Source organism: Phyllobates terribilis, unplaced genomic scaffold (assembly GCF_046119375.1).
Source record: "Phyllobates terribilis strain yellow unplaced genomic scaffold, ASM4611937v1 Scaffold_201__1_contigs__length_3545014, whole genome shotgun sequence".
NCBI classification, from domain to species: Eukaryota; Metazoa; Chordata; class Amphibia; order Anura; family Dendrobatidae; genus Phyllobates; species Phyllobates terribilis.
Genome location: NW_027362961.1, coordinates 974,579 through 997,258, shown reverse-complemented (window position 1 = coordinate 997,258; position 22,680 = coordinate 974,579).

Below are 22,680 nucleotides of genomic sequence, written 5' to 3'. Positions count from 1 at the left end.
ATAGCTATGCAGACAGTATCACACAGGAGAGGATTAGATACACAGCTCAGCTGACAGTATCACACAGGAGAGGATTAGATACACAGCTCAGCAGACAGTATCACACTGCATAGGATTAGATACACAGCTCAGCAGATAGTATCACACAGGAGTGGATTAGATACACAGCTCAGCAGACAGAATCACACAGCATAGGGTTAGATACACAGCTCAGCAGACAGTATCACACAGCAGTGGATTAGATACACGGCTCAGCAGACAGTATTGCACAGAGCGGGAGTAGATACACGGCTCAGCAGACAGAATCACACAGGATAGGATTAGATACACAGTTCATCAGACAGTATCACTCAGGAGTGGATTAGATACACGGCTCAGCAGACAGTATCGCACAGGGCGGGATTAGATACACAGCTCAGCAGCCGGTATCGCACAGGAGAGGATTAGATATACTGCTCAGCAGATAGTATCACACAGGAGTGGATTAGATACACAGCTCAGCAGACAGAATCACACAGCATAGGATTAGATACACAGCTCAGCAGACAGTATCACACAGGAGTGGATTAGATACATGGCTCAGCAGACAGTATCGCACAGGGCGGGATTAGATACACGGCTCAGAAGACAGTATCACACAGGAGAGGATTAGATACACTGCTCAGCAGACAGTATCACACAGGAGAGGATTAGATACACAGCTCAGCAGACAGTATCACACAGGATAGGATGAGATACACAGCTCAGCAGACAGTATCGCACAAGAGAGGATTAGATACATAGCTCAGCAGACTGTATCACACAGGACAGGATTAGATACACAGCTCAGCAGACAGTATCACACAGGAGGGGATTAGATACACAGCTCAGCTGACAGTATCACACAGGAGAGGATTAGATACACAGCTCAGCAGACAGTGTCACACAGGAAAGGATTAGATACACAGCTCAGCAGACAGTGTCACACAGGAGAGGATTAGATACACAGCTCAGCAGACAGTATCACAAAGGAGAGGATTAGATACACGGCTCAGCAGACAGTATCACACAGGATAGGATTAGATACACAGTTCATCAGACAGTATCACACAGGAGTGGATTAGATACATGGCTCAGCAGACAGTATCGCACAGGGCGGGATTAGATACACAGCTCAGCAGACAGTATCACACAGGATAGGATTAGATATACTGCTCAGCAGATAGTATCACACAGGATAGGATTAGATACACAGCTCAGCAGATAGTATCACACAGGAGAGGATTAAATACACAGCTCAGCAGACAGTATCACACAGCATAGGATTAGATACACAGCTCAGCAGACAGTATCACACAAGAGTGGATTAGATACACAGCTCAGCAGACAGAATCACACAGCATAGGATTAGATACACAGCTCAGCAGACAGTATCACACAGGAGTGGATTAGATACACGGCTCAGAAGACAGTATCACACAGGATAGGATGAGATACACAGCTCAGCAGACAGTATCACACAGGAGAGGATTAGATACATAGCTCAGCAGACTGTATCACACAGGACAGGATTAGATACACAGCTCAGCAGACAGTATCACACAGGAGAGGATTAGATACACAGCTCAGCTGACAGTATCACACAGGTGAGGATTAGATACACAGATCAGCAGACATTATCACACAGGGGACGATTAGATACACAGCATAGGATTAGATACACAGCTCAGCAGACATTATCACACAGCATAGGATTAGATAAATGGCTCAGCAGACAGTATCACACAGGATAGGATTAGATACACAGCTCAGCAGACATTATCACACAGGAGACGGTTAGATACACAGCATAGGATTAGATACACAGCTCAGCAGACATTATCACACAGCATAGGATTAGATACATGGCTCAGCAGGCAGTATCACACAGCATAGGATTAGATACACAGCTCAGCAGACATTATCACACAGCATAGGATTAGATACATGGCTCAGCAGACAGTATCACACAGGAGAGGATTAGATACACAGCTCAGCAGACATTATCACACAGGAGACGATTAGATACACAGCATAGGATTAGATACACAGCTCAGCAGACATTATCACACAGCATAGGATTAGATACATGGCTCAGCAGACAGTATCACACAGGGTAGGATTAGATACACAGCTCAGCAGACAGTATCACACAGGAGTGGATTAGATACACAGCTCAGCAGACAGTATCACACAGGAGGCGATTAGAGACACAGCTCAGCAGACAGTATCACACAGGAGAGGATTAGATACACAGCTCAGCAGACATTATCACACAGGAGAGGATTAGATACACAGCTCAGCAGACATTATCACACAGGAGACGATTAGATACACAGCATAGGATTAGATACACAGCTCAGCAGACATTATCACACAGCATAGGATTAGATACATGGCTCAGCAGGCAGTATCACACAGCATAGGATTAGATACACAGCTCAGCAGACATTATCACACAGCATAGGATTAGATACATGGCTCAGCAGGCAGTATCACACAGCATAGGATTAGATACACAGCTCAGCAGACATTATCACACAGCATAGGATTAGATACATGGCTCAGCAGACAGTATCACACAGGAGAGGATTAGATACACAGCTCAGCAGACATTATCACACAGGAGACGATTAGATACACAGCATAGGATTAGATACACAGCTCAGCAGACATTATCACACAGCATAGGATTAGATACATGGCTCAGCAAACAGTATCACACAGGGTAGGATTAGATACACAGCTCAGCAGACAGTATCACACAGGAGTGGATTAGATACACAGCTCAGCAGACAGTATCACACAGGAGGCGATTAGAGACACAGCTCAGCTGACAGTATCACACAGGAGGGGATTAGATACACAGCTGAGCAGACAGTATCACATAGGAGAGTATTAGATACACAGCTCAGCAGACAGTATCACACAGAAGAGAATTAGATACACAGCTCAGCAGACAGTATCACACAGGAGAGAATTAGATACACAGCTCAGCAGACGGTATCACACAGGAGAGGATTAGATACACGGCTCAGCTGACAGTATCACACAGGAGAGGATTAGAGATACAGCTCAGCAGACAGTATCACACAGGAGAGGATTAGATACACAGCTCAGAAGACAGTATCACATAGGAGATGATTAGATACACAGCTCAGCAGACAGTATCACACAGGACAGTATTAGATACATAGCTCAGCAGACAGTATCACACAGCATAGGATTAGATACACAGGTCAGCAGACAGTGTCACACAGCAAAGGATTAGATACATAGCTCAGTAGACAGCATCACACAGGATAGGATTAGATACACTGCTCAGCAGTTGGTATCACACAGGATAGGATTAGATACACGGCTGAGCAGACAGTATCACACATGAGAGGATTAGATACACAGCATAGGATTAGATACACAGCTCAGCAGACAGTATCACACAGCATAGGATTAGATACACGGCTCAGCAGACAGTATCACACAGGAGGGGATTAGAGACACAGCTCAGCAAACAGTATCACACAGGAGGGGATTAGATACACTGCTCAGCAGACAGTATCACACAGGAGAGGATTAGATACATGGCTCAGCAGACAGTATCACACAGGAGAGGATTAGATACACGGCTCAGCAGACAGTATCACACAGGAGAGGATTAGATACACAGCTCAGCAGACAGTATCACACAGGAGAGGATTAGATACACAGCTCAGCAGACAGTATCACACAGGGTAATATTAGATACACTGCTCAGCAGACAGTATCACACAGGAGAGTATTAGATACACTGCTCAGCAGACAGTATCACAAAGGAGAGGATTAGATACACAACTCAACACACAGTATTACACAGGAGAGGATTAGATACACTGCTCAGCAGACAGTATCACACAGGAGAGGATTAGATACACAGCTCAGCTGACAGTATCACACAGGAGATCATTAGATACACAGCTCAGCAGACGGTATCACGCAGGAGAGGATTAGATACACAGCTCAGCAGATGGTATCATACAGGATAGGATTAGATACACAGCTCAGCAGACAGTATCACATAGGAGAGGATTAGATACACAGCTCAGCAGACAGGATCACACAGGGTAGGATTAGAGATACAGCTCAGCAGACAGTATCACACAGGATAGGATTAGATGCACAGCTCAGCAGACAGTATCACACAGGACAGGATTAGATACATAGCTCAGCAGATGGTATCGCACAGGATAGGATTAGATACACAGCTCAGTAGGCAGTATCACACAGGATAGGATTAGATACATGGCTAAGCAGACAGTATCACACAGGAGAGGATTAGATACACGGCTCAGCAGACATCACACAGGAGAGGATTAGATACACTGCTCAGCAGATGGTATCACACAAGATAGTATTAGATACACTGCTCAGCAGATAGTACCACACAGGAGAGGATTAGATACACTGCTCAGCAGATAGTATCACACAGGAGAGGATTAGATACACATCTCAGCAGACAGTATCACAAAGGATAGGATTAGATACACAGCTCAGCAGCTGGTACCACACAGGATAGGTTTAAATACACTTCTCAGCAGATGGTATCACACAGGATATGATTAGATACACGGCTCAGCAGACAGTATCACACAGGAGGGGATTAGATACACAGCTCAGCTGACAGTATCACACAGGAGAGGATTAGATACACAGCTCAGCAGACAGTGTCACACAGGAAAGGATTAGATACACAGCTCAGCAGACAGTGTCACACAGGAGAGGATTAGATACACAGCTCAGCAGACAGTATCACAAAGGAGAGGATTAGATACACGGCTCAGCAGACAGTATCACACAGGATAGGATTAGATACACAGTTCATCAGACAGTATCACACAGGAGTGGATTAGATACACGGCTCAGCAGACAGTATCGCACAGGGCGGGATTAGATACACAGCTCAGCAGACAGTATCACACAGGATAGGATTAGATATACTGCTCAGCAGATAGTATCACACAGGATAGGATTAGATACACAGCTCAGCAGATAGTATCACACAGGAGAGGATTAAATACACAGCTCAGCAGACAGTATCACACAGCATAGGATTAGATACACAGCTCAGCAGACAGTATCACACAGGAGTGGATTAGATACACAGCTCAGCAGACAGAATCACACAGCATAGGATTAGATACACAGCTCAGCAGACAGTATCACACAGGAGTGGATTAGATACACGGCTCAGAAGACAGTATCACACAGGATAGGATGAGATACACAGCTCAGCAGACAGTATCGCACAGGAGAGGATTAGATACATAGCTCAGCAGACTGTATCACACAGGACAGGATTAGAATCACAGCTCAGCAGACAGTATCACACAGGAGAGGATTAGATACACAGCTCAGCTGACAGTATCACACAGGAGAGGATTAGATACACAGATCAGCAGATAGTATCACACAGGACAGGATTAGATACACAGCTCAGCAGACAGTATCACACAGGAGAGGATTAGATACACAGCTCAGCAGACATTATCACACAGGAGACGATTAGATACACAGCATAGGATTAGATACACAGCTCAGCAGACATTATCACACAGCATAGGATTAGATACATGGCTCAGCAGACAGTATCACACAGGATAGGATTAGATACACAGCTCAGTAGACATTATCACACAGGAGACGATTAGATACACAGCATAGGATTAGATACACAGCTCAGCAGACATTATCACACAGCATAGGATTAGATACATGGCTCAGCAGACAGTATCACACAGCATAGGATTAGATACACAGCTCAGCAGACATTATCACACAGCATAGGATTAGATACATGGCTCAGCAGACAGTATCACACAGGAGAGGATTAGATACACAGCTCAGCAGACATTATCACACAGGAGACGATTAGATACACAGCATAGGATTAGATACACAGCTCAGCAGACATTATCACACAGCATAGGATTAGATACATGGCTCAGCAGACAGTATCACACAGGAGAGGAATAGATACACAGCTCAGCAGACAGTATCACACAGGAGTGGATTAGATACACAGCTCAGCAGACAGTATCACACAGGAGTGGATTAGATACACAGCTCAGCAGACAGTATCACACAGGAGGCGATTAGAGACACAGCTCAGCTGACAGTATCACACAGGAGGGGATTAGATACACAGCTGAGCAGACAGTATCACATAGGAGAGTATTAGATACACAGCTCAGCAGACAGTATCACACAGAAGAGAATTAGATACACAGCTCAGCAGAAAGTATCACACAGGAGAGAATTAGATACACAGCTCAGCAGACGGTATCACACAGGAGAGGATTAGATACACGGCTCAGCTGACAGTATCACACAGGAGAGGATTAGAGATACAGCTCAGCAGACAGTATCACACAGGAGAGGATTAGATACACAGCTCAGAAGACAGTATCACATAGGAGATGATTAGATACACAGCTCAGCAGACAGTATCACACAGGACAGTATTAGATACATAGCTCAGCAGACAGTATCACACAGCATAGGATTAGATACACAGCTCAGTAGACAGCATCACACAGGATAGGATTAGATACACTGCTCAGCAGATGGTATCATACAGGATAGGATTAGATACACGGCTGAGCAGACAGTATCACACAGGAGAGGATTAGATACACAGCATAGGATTAGATACACAGCTCAGCAGACAGTATCACGCAGGAGAGGATTAGATACACGGCTCAGCAGACAGTATCACACAGGAGGGGATTAGAGACACAGCTCAGCTGACAGTATCACACAGGAGAGGATTAGATACACAGCTCAGCAGACAGTATCACACAGGGTAAGATTAGATACACTGCTCAGCAGACAGTATCACACAGGAGAGTATTAGATACACTGCTCAGCAGACAGTATCACAAAGGAGAGGATTAGATACACAGCTCAACACACAGTATTACACAGGAGAGGATTAGATACACTGCTCAGCAGACAGTATCACACAGGAGAGGATTAGATACACAGCTCAGCTGACAGTATCACACAGGAGAGGATTAGATACACAGCTCAGCAGACGGTATCACGCAGGAGAGGATTAGATACACAGCTCAGCAGATGGTATCATACAGGATAGGATTAGATACACAGCTCAGCAGACAGTATCACATAGGAGAGGATTAGATACACAGCTCAGCAGACAGGATCACACAGGGTAGGATTAGAGATACAGCTCAGCAGACAGTATCACACAGGATAGGATTAGATGCACAGCTCAGCAGACAGTATCACACAGGACAGGATTAGATACATAGCTCAGCAGATGGTATCGCACAGGATAGGATTAGATACACAGCTCAGTAGGCAGTATCACACAGGATAGGATTAGATACACGGCTAAGCAGACAGTATCACACAGGAGAGGATTAGATACACGGCTCAGCAGACATCACACAGGAGAGGATTAGATACACAGCTCAGCAGATGGTATCACACAAGATAGTATTAGATACACTGCTCAGCAGATAGTACCACACAGGAGAGGATTAGATACACTGCTCAGCAGATAGTATCACACAGGAGAGGATTAGATACACATATCAGCAGACAGTATCACAAAGGATAAGATTAGATACACAGCTCAGCAGCTGGTACCACACAGGATAGGTTTAAATACACTTCTCAGCAGATGGTATCACACAGGATATGATTAGATACACGGCTCAGCAGACAGTATCACACAGGATATGATTAGATACACGGCTAAGCAGACAGTATCACACAGGGCGGGATTAGATACACGGCTCAGCAGACAGTATCACACAGGAGAGGATTAGATAAACGGCTCAGCAGATGGTATCACACAGGATAGGATTAGATACACTGCTCAGCAGACAGTATCACACAGGGCAGGTAGATACACGGCTCAGCAGACAGTATCACACAGGAGAGGATTAGATACATGGCTCAGCAGACAGTATTGCACAGGATAGGATTAGACACACAGCTCAGCAGACAGTATCAGACAGGAGAGGATTAGATGCACAGCTCAGCAGATGGTATCACGCAGCATAGGATTAGATACACAGCACAGCAGACAGTATCGCACAGTATAAGATTAGATACACAGCTCAGGAGACAGTATCACACAGGAGAGGATTTGATACACAGCTCAGCAGACAGTATCACACAGGAGAGGATTAGATACACAGCTCAGCAGATGGTATCACACAGGATAGGATTAGATACACAGCTCAGCAGACAGTATCACACAGTCGAGGATTATATACATGGCTCAGCAGACAGTATCACACAGTCGAGGATTAGATACACAGCTCAGCTGACAGTATCACACAGGAGAGGATTAGATACACAGCTCAGCAGACACTATCACACAGGAGAGGATGAGATACACGGCTCAGCAGACAGTATCACACAGGAGAGGATTAGATACATAGCTATGCAGACAGTATCACACAGGAGAGGATTAGATACACAGCTCAGCTGACAGTATCACACAGGAGAGGATTAGATACACAGCTCAGCAGACAGTATCACACTGCATAGGATTAGATACACAGCTCAGCAGATAGTATCACACAGGAGTGGATTAGATACACAGCTCAGCAGACAGAATCACACAGCATAGGGTTAGATACACAGCTCAGCAGACAGTATCACACAGCAGTGGATTAGATACACGGCTCAACACACAGTATTACACAGGAGAGGATTAGATACACTGCTCAGCAGACAGTATCACACAGGAGAGGATTAGATACACAGCTCAGCTGACAGTATCACACAGGAGAGGATTAGATACACAGCTCAGCAGACGGTATCACGCAGGAGAGGATTAGATACACAGCTCAGCAGATGGTATCATACAGGATAGGATTAGATACACAGCTCAGCAGACAGTATCACATAGGAGAGGATTAGATACACAGCTCAGCAGACAGGATCACACAGGGTAGGATTAGAGATACAGCTCAGCAGACAGTATCACACAGGATAGGATTAGATGCACAGCTCAGCAGACAGTATCACACAGGACAGGATTAGATACATAGCTCAGCAGATGGTATCGCACAGGATAGGATTAGATACACAGCTCAGTAGGCAGTATCACACAGGATAGGATTAGATACACGGCTAAGCAGACAGTATCACACAGGAGAGGATTAGATACACGGCTCAGCAGACATCACACAGGAGAGGATTAGATACACAGCTCAGCAGATGGTATCACACAAGATAGTATTAGATACACTGCTCAGCAGATAGTACCACACAGGAGAGGATTAGATACACTGCTCAGCAGATAGTATCACACAGGAGAGGATTAGATACACATATCAGCAGACAGTATCACAAAGGATAAGATTAGATACACAGCTCAGCAGATGGTATCACACAGGATATGATTAGATACACGGCTCAGCAGACAGTATCACACAGGATATGATTAGATACACGGCTAAGCAGACAGAATCACACAGGGCGGGATTAGATACACGGCTCAGCAGACAGTATCACACAGGAGAGGATTAGATAAACGGCTCAGCAGATGGTATCACACAGGATAGGATTAGATACACTGCTCAGCAGACAGTATCACACAGGGCAGGTAGATACACGGCTCAGCAGACAGTATCACACAGGAGAGGATTAGATACATGGCTCAGCAGACAGTATTGCACAGGATAGGATTAGACACACAGCTCAGCAGACAGTATCAGACAGGAGAGGATTAGATGCACAGCTCAGCAGATGGTATCACGCAGCATAGGATTAGATACACAGCACAGCAGTCAGTATCGCACAGTATAAGATTAGATACACAGCTCAGGAGACAGTATCACACAGGAGAGGATTTGATACACAGCTCAGCAGACAGTATCACACAGGAGAGGATTAGATACACAGCTCAGCAGATGGTATCACACAGGATAGGATTAGATACACAGCTCAGCAGACAGTATCACACAGTCGAGGATTATATACATGGCTCAGCAGACAGTATCACCCAGTCGAGGATTAGATACACAGCTCAGCTGACAGTATCACACAGGAGAGGATTAGATACACAGCTCAGCAGACACTATCACACAGGAGAGGATGAGATACACGGCTCAGCAGACAGTATCACACAGGAGAGGATTAGATACATAGCTATGCAGACAGTATCACACAGGAGAGGATTAGATACACAGCTCAGCTGACAGTATCACACAGGAGAGGATTAGATACACAGCTCAGCAGACAGTATCACACTGCATAGGATTAGATACACAGCTCAGCAGATAGTATCACACAGGAGTGGATTAGATACACAGCTCAGCAGACAGAATCACACAGCATAGGGTTAGATACACAGCTCAGCAGACAGTATCACACAGCAGTGGATTAGATACACGGCTCAGCAGACAGTATTGCACAGAGCGGGAGTAGATACACGGCTCAGCAGACAGAATCACACAGGATAGGATTAGATACACAGTTCATCAGACAGTATCACACAGGAGTGGATTAGATACACGGCTCAGCAGACAGTATCGCACAGGGCGGGATTAGATACACAGCTCAGCAGCCGGTATCGCACAGGAGAGGATTAGATATACTGCTCAGCAGATAGTATCACACAGGAGTGGATTAGATACACAGCTCAGCAGACAGAATCACACAGCATAGGATTAGATACACAGCTCAGCAGACAGTATCACACAGGAGTGGATTAGATACATGGCTCAGCAGACAGTATCGCACAGGGCGGGATTAGATACACGGCTCAGAAGACAGTATCACACAGGAGAGGATTAGATACACTGCTCAGCAGACAGTATCACACAGGAGAGGATTAGATACACAGCTCAGCAGACAGTATCACACAGGATAGGATGAGATACACAGCTCAGCAGACAGTATCGCACAAGAGAGGATTAGATACATAGCTCAGCAGACTGTATCACACAGGACAGGATTAGATACACAGCTCAGCAGACAGTATCACACAGGAGGGGATTAGATACACAGCTCAGCTGACAGTATCACACAGGAGAGGATTAGATACACAGCTCAGCAGACAGTGTCACACAGGAAAGGATTAGATACACAGCTCAGCAGACAGTGTCACACAGGAGAGGATTAGATACACAGCTCAGCAGACAGTATCACAAAGGAGAGGATTAGATACACGGCTCAGCAGACAGTATCACACAGGATAGGATTAGATACACAGTTCATCAGACAGTATCACACAGGAGTGGATTAGATACACGGCTCAGCAGACAGTATCGCACAGGGCGGGATTAGATACACAGCTCAGCAGACAGTATCACACAGGATAGGATTAGATATACTGCTCAGCAGATAGTATCACACAGGATAGGATTAGATACACAGCTCAGCAGATAGTATCACACAGGAGAGGATTAAATACACAGCTCAGCAGACAGTATCACACAGCATAGGATTAGATACACAGCTCAGCAGACAGTATCACACAGGAGTGGATTAGATACACAGCTCAGCAGACAGAATCACACAGCATAGGATTAGATACACAGCTCAGCAGACAGTATCACACAGGAGTGGATTAGATACACGGCTCAGAAGACAGTATCACACAGGATAGGATGAGATACACAGCTCAGCAGACAGTATCGCACAGGAGAGGATTAGATACATAGCTCAGCAGACTGTATCACACAGGACAGGATTAGATACACAGCTCAGCAGACAGTATCACACAGGAGAGGATTAGATACACAGCTCAGCTGACAGTATCACACAGGTGAGGATTAGATACATAGCTCAGCAGACTGTATCACACAGGACAGGATTAGATACACACCTCAGCAGACAGTATCACACAGGATAGGATTAGATACACAGCTCAGCAGACATTATCACACAGGAGACGGTTAGATACACAGCATAGGATTAGATCCACAGCTCAGCAGACATTATCACACAGCATAGGATTAGATACATGGCTCAGCAGGCAGTATCACACAGCATAGGATTAGATACACAGCTCAGCAGACATTATCACACAGCATAGGATTAGATACATGGCTCAGCAGACAGTATCACACAGGAGAGGATTAGATACACAGCTCAGCAGACATTATCACACAGGAGACGATTAGATACACAGCATAGGATTAGATACACAGCTCAGCAGACATTATCACACAGCATAGGATTAGATACATGGCTCAGCAGACAGTATCACACAGGGTAGGATTAGATACACAGCTCAGCAGACAGTATCACACAGGAGTGGATTAGATACACAGCTCAGCAGACAGTATCACACAGGAGGCGATTAGAGACACAGCTCAGCAGACAGTATCACACAGGAGAGGATTAGATACACAGCTCAGCAGACATTATCACACAGCATAGGATTAGATACATGGCTCAGCAGGCAGTATCACACAGCATAGGATTAGATACACAGCTCAGCAGACATTATCACACAGCATAGGATTAGATACATGGCTCAGCAGGCAGTATCACACAGCATAGGATTAGATACACAGCTCAGCAGACATTATCACACAGCATAGGATTAGATACATGGCTCAGCAGACAGTATCACACAGGAGAGGATTAGATACACAGCTCAGCAGACATTATCACACAGGAGACGATTAGATACACAGCATAGGATTAGATACACAGCTCAGCAGACATTATCACACAGCATAGGATTAGATACATGGCTCAGCAGACAGTATCACACAGGGTAGGATTAGATACACAGCTCAGCAGACAGTATCACACAGGAGTGGATTAGATACACAGCTCAGCAGACAGTATCACACAGGAGGCGATTAGAGACACAGCTCAGCTGACAGTATCACACAGGAGGGGATTAGATACACAGCTGAGCAGACAGTATCACATAGGAGAGTATTAGATACACAGCTCAGCAGACAGTATCACACAGAAGAGAATTAGATACACAGCTCAGCAGACAGTATCACACAGGAGAGAATTAGATACACAGCTCAGCAGACGGTATCACACAGGAGAGGATTAGATACACGGCTCAGCTGACAGTATCACACAGGAGAGGATTAGAGATACAGCTCAGCAGACAGTATCACACAGGAGAGGATTAGATACACAGCTCAGAAGACAGTATCACATAGGAGATGATTAGATACACAGCTCAGCAGACAGTATCACACAGGACAGTATTAGATACATAGCTCAGCAGACAGTATCACACAGCATAGGATTAGATACACAGGTCAGCAGACAGTATCACACAGCAAAGGATTAGATACATAGCTCAGTAGACAGCATCACACAGGATAGGATTAGATACACTGCTCAGCAGTTGGTATCACACAGGATAGGATTAGATACACGGCTGAGCAGACAGTATCACACAGGAGAGGATTAGATACACAGCATAGGATTAGATACACAGCTCAGCAGACAGTATCACACAGCATAGGATTAGATACACGGCTCAGCAGACAGTATCACACAGGAGGGGATTAGAGACACAGCTCAGCTGACAGTATCACACAGGAGAGGATTAGATACACAGCTCAGCAGACAGTATCACACAGGGTAATATTAGATACACTGCTCAGCAGACAGTATCACACAGGAGAGTATTAGATACACTGCTCAGCAGACAGTATCACAAAGGAGAGGATTAGATACACAACTCAACACACAGTATTACACAGGAGAGGATTAGATACACTGCTCAGCAGACAGTATCACACGGGAGAGGATTAGATACACAGCTCAGCTGACAGTATCACACAGGAGAGCATTAGATACACAGCTCAGCAGACGGTATCACGCAGGAGAGGATTAGATACACAGCTCAGCAGATGGTATCATACAGGATAGGATTAGATACACAGCTCAGCAGACAGTATCACATAGGAGAGGATTAGATACACAGCTCAGCAGACAGGATCACACAGGGTAGGATTAGAGATACAGCTCAGCAGACAGTATCACACAGGATAGGATTAGATGCACAGCTCAGCAGACAGTATCACACAGGACAGGATTAGATACATAGCTCAGCAGATGGTATCGCACAGGATAGGATTAGATACACAGCTCAGTAGGCAGTATCACACAGGATAGGATTAGATACACGGCTAAGCAGACAGTATCACACAGGAGAGGATTAGATACACGGCTCAGCAGACATCACACAGGAGAGGATTAGATACACTGCTCAGCAGATGGTATCACACAAGATAGTATTAGATACACTGCTCAGCAGATAGTACCACACAGGAGAGGATTAGATACACTGCTCAGCAGATAGTATCACACAGGAGAGGATTAGATACACATCTCAGCAGACAGTATCACAAAGGATAGGATTAGATACACAGCTCAGCAGCTGGTACCACACAGGATAGGTTTAAATACACTTCTCAGCAGATGGTATCACACAGGATATGATTAGATACACGGCTCAGCAGACAGTATCACACAGGAGGGGATTAGATACACAGCTCAGCTGACAGTATCACACAGGAGAGGATTAGATACACAGCTCAGCAGACAGTGTCACACAGGAAAGGATTAGATACACAGCTCAGCAGACAGTGTCACACAGGAGAGGATTAGATACACAGCTCAGCAGACAGTATCACAAAGGAGAGGATTAGATACACGGCTCAGCAGACAGTATCACACAGGATAGGATTAGATACACAGTTCATCAGACAGTATCACACAGGAGTGGATTAGATACACGGCTCAGCAGACAGTATCGCACAGGGCGGGATTAGATACACAGCTCAGCAGACAGTATCACACAGGATAGGATTAGATATACTGCTCAGCAGATAGTATCACACAGGATAGGATTAGATACACAGCTCAGCAGATAGTATCACACAGGAGAGGATTAAATACACAGCTCAGCAGACAGTATCACACAGCATAGGATTAGATACACAGCTCAGCAGACAGTATCACACAGGAGTGGATTAGATACACAGCTCAGCAGACAGAATCACACAGCATAGGATTAGATACACAGCTCAGCAGACAGTATCACACAGGAGTGGATTAGATACACGGCTCAGAAGACAGTATCACACAGGATAGGATGAGATACACAGCTCAGCAGACAGTATCGCACAGGAGAGGATTAGATACATAGCTCAGCAGACTGTATCACACAGGACAGGATTAGAATCACAGCTCAGCAGACAGTATCACACAGGAGAGGATTAGATACACAGCTCAGCTGACAGTATCACACAGGAGAGGATTAGATACACAGATCAGCAGATAGTATCACACAGGACAGGATTAGATACACAGCTCAGCAGACAGTATCACACAGGAGAGGATTAGATACACAGCTCAGCAGACATTATCACACAGGAGACGATTAGATACACAGCATAGGATTAGATACACAGCTCAGCAGACATTATCACACAGGACAGGATTAGATACATGGCTCAGCAGACAGTATCACACAGGATAGGATTAGATACACAGCTCAGTAGACATTATCACACAGGAGACGATTAGATACACAGCATAGGATTAGATACACAGCTCAGCAGACATTATCACACAGCATAGGATTAGATACATGGCTCAGCAGACAGTATCACACAGCATAGGATTAGATACACAGCTCAGCAGACATTATCACACAGCATAGGATTAGATACATGGCTCAGCAGACAGTATCACACAGGAGAGGATTAGATACACAGCTCAGCAGACATTATCACACAGGAGACGATTAGATACACAGCATAGGATTAGATACACAGCTCAGCAGACATTATCACACAGCATAGGATTAGATACATGGCTCAGCAGACAGTATCACACAGGGTAGGATTAGATACACAGCTCAGCAGACAGTATCACACAGGAGTGGATTAGATACACAGCTCAGCAGACAGTATCACACAGGAGGCGATTAGAGACACAGCTCAGCTGACAGTATCACACAGGAGGGGATTAGATACACAGCTGAGCAGACAGTATCACATAGGAGAGTATTAGATACACAGCTCAGCAGACAGTATCACACAGAAGAGAATTAGATACACAGCTCAGCAGAAAGTATCACACAGGAGAGAATTAGATACACAGCTCAGCAGACGGTATCACACAGGAGAGGATTAGATACACGGCTCAGCTGACAGTATCACACAGGAGAGGATTAGAGATACAGCTCAGCAGACAGTATCACACAGGAGAGGATTAGATACACAGCTCAGAAGACAGTATCACATAGGAGATGATTAGATACACAGCTCAGCAGACAGTATCACACAGGACAGTATTAGATACATAGCTCAGCAGACAGTATCACACAGCATAGGATTAGATACACAGGTCAGCAGACAGTATCACACAGCAAAGGATTAGATACATAGCTCAGTAGACAGCATCACACAGGATAGGATTAGATACACTGCTCAGCAGATGGTATCATACAGGATAGGATTAGATACACGGCTGAGCAGACAGTATCACACAGGAGAGGATTAGATACACAGCATAGGATTAGATACACAGCTCAGCAGACAGTATCACACAGCATAGGATTAGATACACGGCTCAGCAGACAGTATCACACAGGAGGGGATTAGAGACACAGCTCAGCTGACAGTATCACACAGGAGAGGATTAGAAACACTGCTCAGCAGACAGTATCACACAGGGTAATATTAGATACACTGCTCAGCAGACAGTATCACACAGGAGAGTATTAGATACACTGCTCAGCAGACAGTATCACAAAGGAGAGGATTAGATACACAGCTCAACACACAGTATTACACAGGAGAGGATTAGATACACTGCTCAGCAGACAGTATCACATAGGAGAGGATTAGATACACAGCTCAGCAGACAGGATCACACAGGGTAGGATTAGAGATACAGCTCAGCAGACAGTATCACACAGGATAGGATTAGATGCACAGCTCAGCAGACAGTATCACACAGGACAGGATTAGATACATAGCTCAGCAGATGGTATCGCACAGGATAGGATTAGATATACGGCTAAGCAGACAGTATCACACAGGAGAGGATTAGATACACGGCTAAGCAGACAGTATCACACAGGAGACGATTAGATACACGGCTCAGCAGACATCACACAGGAGAGGATTAGATACACTGCTCAGCAGATGGTATCACACAAGATAGTATTAGATACACTGCTCAGCAGATAGTACCACACAGGAGAGGATTAGATACACTGCTCAGCAGATAGTATCACACAGGAGAGGATTAGATACACATCTCAGCAGACAGTATCACAAAGGATAGGATTAGATACACAGCTCAGCAGCTGGTACCACACAGGATAGGTTTAAATACACTTCTCAGCAGATGGTATCACACAGGATATGATTAGATACACGGCTCAGCAGACAGTATCACACAGGAGGGGATTAGATACACAGCTCAGCTGACAGTATCACACAGGAGAGGATTAGATACACAGCTCAGCAGACAGTGTCACACAGGAAAGGATTAGATACACAGCTCAGCAGACAGTGTCACACAGGAGAGGATTAGATACACAGCTCAGCAGACAGTATCACAAAGGAGAGGATTAGATACACGGCTCAGCAGACAGTATCACACAGGATAGGATTAGATACACAGTTCATCAGACAGTATCACACAGGAGTGGATTAGATACACGGCTCAGCAGACAGTATCGCACAGGGCGGGATTAGATACACAGCTCAGCAGACAGTATCACACAGGATAGGATTAGATATACTGCTCAGCAGATAGTATCACACAGGATAGGATTAGATACACAGCTCAGCAGCTAGTATCACACAGGAGAGGATTAAATACACAGCTCAGCAGACAGTATCACACAGCATAGGATTAGATACACAGCTCAGCAGACAGTATCACACAGGAGTGGATTAGATACACAGCTCAGCAGACAGAATCACACAGCATAGGATTAGATACACAGCTCAGCAGACAGTATCACACAGGAGTGGATTAGATACACGGCTCAGAAGACAGTATCACACAGGATAGGATGAGATAAACAGCTCAGCAGACAGTATCGCACAGGAGAGGATTAGATACATAGCTCAGCAGACTGTATCACACAGGACAGGATTAGAATCACAGCTCAGCAGACAGTATCACACAGGAGAGGATTAGATACACAGCTCAGCTGACAGTATCACACAGGAGAGGATTAGATACACAGATCAGCAGACAGTGTCACACAGGAAAGGATTAGATACACGGCTCAGCAGACAATATCACACAGGAGAGGATTAGATACACAGCTCAGCAGACATTATCACACAGGAGACGATTAGATACACAGCATAGGATTAGATACACAGCTCAGCAGACATTATCACACAGCATAGGATTAGATACATGGCTCAGCAGACAGTATCACACAGGATAGGATTAGATACACAGCTCAGTAGACATTATCACACAGGAGACGATTAGATAAACAGCATAGGATTAGATACACAGCTCAGCAGACATTATCACACAGCATAGGATTAGATACATGGCTCAGCAGACAGTATCACACAGCATAGGATTAGATACACAGCTCAGCAGACATTATCACACAGCATAGGATTAGATACATGGCTCAGCAGACAGTATCACACAGGAGAGGATTAGATACACAGCTCAGCAGACATTATCACACAGGAGACGATTAGATACACAGCATAGGATTAGATACACAGCTCAGCAGACATTATCACACAGCATAGATACATGGCTCAGCAGACAGTATCACACAGGGTAGGATTAGATACACAGCTCAGCAGACAGTATCACACAGGAGTGGATTAGATACACAGCTCAGCAGACAGTATCACACAGGAGGCGATTAGAGACACAGCTCAGCTGACAGTATCACACAGGAGGGGATTAGATACACAGCTGAGCAGACAGTATCACATAGGAGAGTATTAGATACACAGCTCAGCAGACAGTATCACACAGAAGAGAATTAGATACACAGCTCATCAGACAGTATCACACAGGAGAGAATTAGATACACAGCTCAGCAGACGGTATCACACAGGAGAGGATTAGATGCACAGCTCAGCAGACAGTATCACACAGGAGAGGATTAGAGATACAGCTCAGCAGACAGTATCACACAGGAGAGGATTAGATACACAACTCAGAAGACAGTATCACATAGGAGATGATTAGATACACAGCTCAGCAGACAGTATCACACAGGACAGTATTAGATACATAGCTCAGCAGACAGTATCACACAGCATAGGATTAGATACACAGGTCAGCAGACAGTATCACACAGCAAAGGATTAGATACATAGCTCAGTAGACAGCATCACACAGGATAGGATTAGATACACTGCTCAGCAGATGGTATCATACAGGATAGGATTAGATACACGGCTGAGCAGACAGTATCACACAGGAGAGGATTAGATACACAGCATAGGATTAGATACACAGCTCAGCAGACAGTATCACACAGCATAGGATTAGATACACGGCTCAGCAGACAGTATCACACAGGAGGGGATTAGAGACACAGCTCAGCTGACAGTATCACACAGGAGAGGATTAGATACACAGCTCAGCAGACAGTATCACACAGGGTAATATTAGATACACTGCTCAGCAGACAGTATCACACAGGAGAGTATTAGATACACTGCTCAGCAGACAGTATCACAAAGGAGAGGATTAGATACACAGCTCAACACACAGTATTACACAGGAGAGGATTAGATACACTGCTCAGCAGACAGTATCACACAGGAGAGGATTAGATACACAGCTCAGCTGACAGTATCACACAGGAGAGCATTAGATACACAGCTCAGCAGACGGTATCACGCAGGAGAGGATTAGATACACAGCTCAGCAGATGGTATCATACAGGATAGGATTAGATACACAGCTCAGCAGACAGTATCACATAGGAGAGGATTAGATACACAGCTCAGCAGAAAGTATCACACAGGATAGGATTAGATGCACAGCTCAGCAGACAGTATCACACAGGACAGGATTAGATACATAGCTCAGTAGGCAGTATCACACAGGATAGGATTAGATACACGGCTAAGCAGACAGTATCACACAGGAGAGGATTAGATACACGGCTCAGCAGACATCACACAGGAGAGGATTAGATACACTGCTCAGCAGATGGTATCACACAAGATAGTATTAGATACACTGCTCAGCAGATAGTACCACACAGGAGAGGATTAGATACACTGCTCAGCAGATAGTATCACACAGGAGAGGATTAGATACACATATCAGCAGACAGTATCACAAAGGATAGGATTAGATACACAGCTCAGCAGCTGGTACCACACAGGATAGGTTTAAATACACTTCTCAGCAGATGGTATCACACAGGATATGATTAGATACACGGCTCAGCAGACAGTATCACACAGGATATGATTAGATACACGGCTAAGCAGACAGTATCACACAGGGCGGGATTAGATACTCGGCTCAGCAGACAGTATCACACAGGAGAGGATTAGATAAACGGCTCAGCAGATGGTATCACACAGGATAGGATTAGATACACTGCTCAGCAGACAGTATCACACAGGGCAGGTTAGATACACGGCTCAGCAGACAGTATCACACAGGGTAGGATTAGATACACGGATCAGCAGACAGTATCACACAGGAGAGGATTAGATACACTGCTCAGCAGATAGTATCACAGGATAGGATTAGATGCACAGCTCAGCAGACAGTATCACACAGGAGAGAATTAGATACATAGCTCAGCAGACAGTATCACACAGGATAGGATTAGATACATAGCTCAGCAGACAGTATCGCACAGGAGAGGATTAGATACATAGCTCAGCAGACAGTATCACACAGGATAGGATTAGATACACTGCTCAGCAGACAGTATCGCAAAGGAGATGATTAGATACATAGCTCAGCAGACAGTATCACACAGGACAGGATTAGATACACTGCTCAGCAGACAGTATCACACAGGAGAGGATTAGATACACAGCTCAGCTGACAGTATCACACAGGAGAGGATTAGATACACAACTCAGCAGACGGTATCACGCAGGAGAGGATTAGATACACAGCTCAGCAGATGGTATCATACAGGATAGGATTAGATACACAGCTCAGCAGACAGTATCACATAGGAGAGGATTAGATACACAGCTCAGCAGACAGGATCACACAGGGTAGGATTAGAGATACAGCTCAGCAGACAGTATCACACAGGATAGGATTAGATGCACAGCTCAGCAGACAGTATCACACAGGACAGGATTAGATACATAGCTCAGCAGATGGTATCGCACAGGATAGGATTAGATACACAGCTCAGTAGGCAGTATCACACAGGATAGGATTAGATACACGGCTAAGCAGACAGTATCACACAGGAGAGGATTAGATACACGGCTCAGCAGACATCACACAGGAGAGGATTAGATACACAGCTCAGCAGATGGTATCACACAAGATAGTATTAGATACACTGCTCAGCAGATAGTACCACACAGGAGAGGATTAGATACACTGATCAGCAGATAGTATCACACAGGAGAGGATTAGATACACATCTCAGCAGACAGTATCACAAAGGATAGGATTAGATACACAGCTCAGCAGATGGTATCACACAGGATAGGATTAGATACACTGCTCAGCAGACAGTATCACACAGGGCAGGTTAGATACAGGGCTCAGCAGACAGTATCACACAGGGTAGGATTAGATACACGGATCAGCAGACAGTATCACACAGGAGAGGATTAGATACACGGCTCAGCAGACAGTATCACACAGGAGAGGATTAGATACACGGCTCAGCAGACAGTATCACACAGGAGAGGATTAGATACACTGCTCAGCAGATAGTATCACACAGGATAGGATTAGATGCACAGCTCAGCAGACAGTATCACATAGGATAGGATTAGAGATACAGCTCAGCAGACAGTATCACACAGGATATGATTAGATACACTGCTCAGCAGATAGTATCACAAAGGATAGGATTAGATGCACAGCCCAGCAGACAGTATCACACAGGACAGGATTAGATACATAGCTCAGCAGACAGTATCACATGACAGGTTTAGATACACTGCTCAGCAGATGGTATCACACAGGATAGGATTAGATACACAGCTCAGTAGGCAGTATCACACAGGATAGGATTAGATACATGGCTCAGCAGACAGTACCACACAGGAGAGGATTAGATACACAGCTCAGCAGACAGTGTCACACAGGAGAGGATTAGATACACAGCTCAGCAGTTACTATCACACAGGATAGGATTAGATACACAGCTCAGCAGACAGTATCACACAGGAGTGGATTAGATACACAGCTCAGCAGACAGTATCACACAGGAGGGGATTAGATACACAGCTCAGCAGACAGTATCACACAGTATAAGATTATATACACTGCTCAGCAGAGAGTATCACACATGATAGGATTAGATACACAGCTCAGCTGATGGTATCACACAGGATAGGATTAGATACACAGCTCAGTAGGCAGTATCACACAGGATAGGATTAGATACATGGCTCAGCAGACAGTATCACACAGGATAGGATTAGATACACAGCTCAGCAGACAGTATCACACAGGATAGGCTTA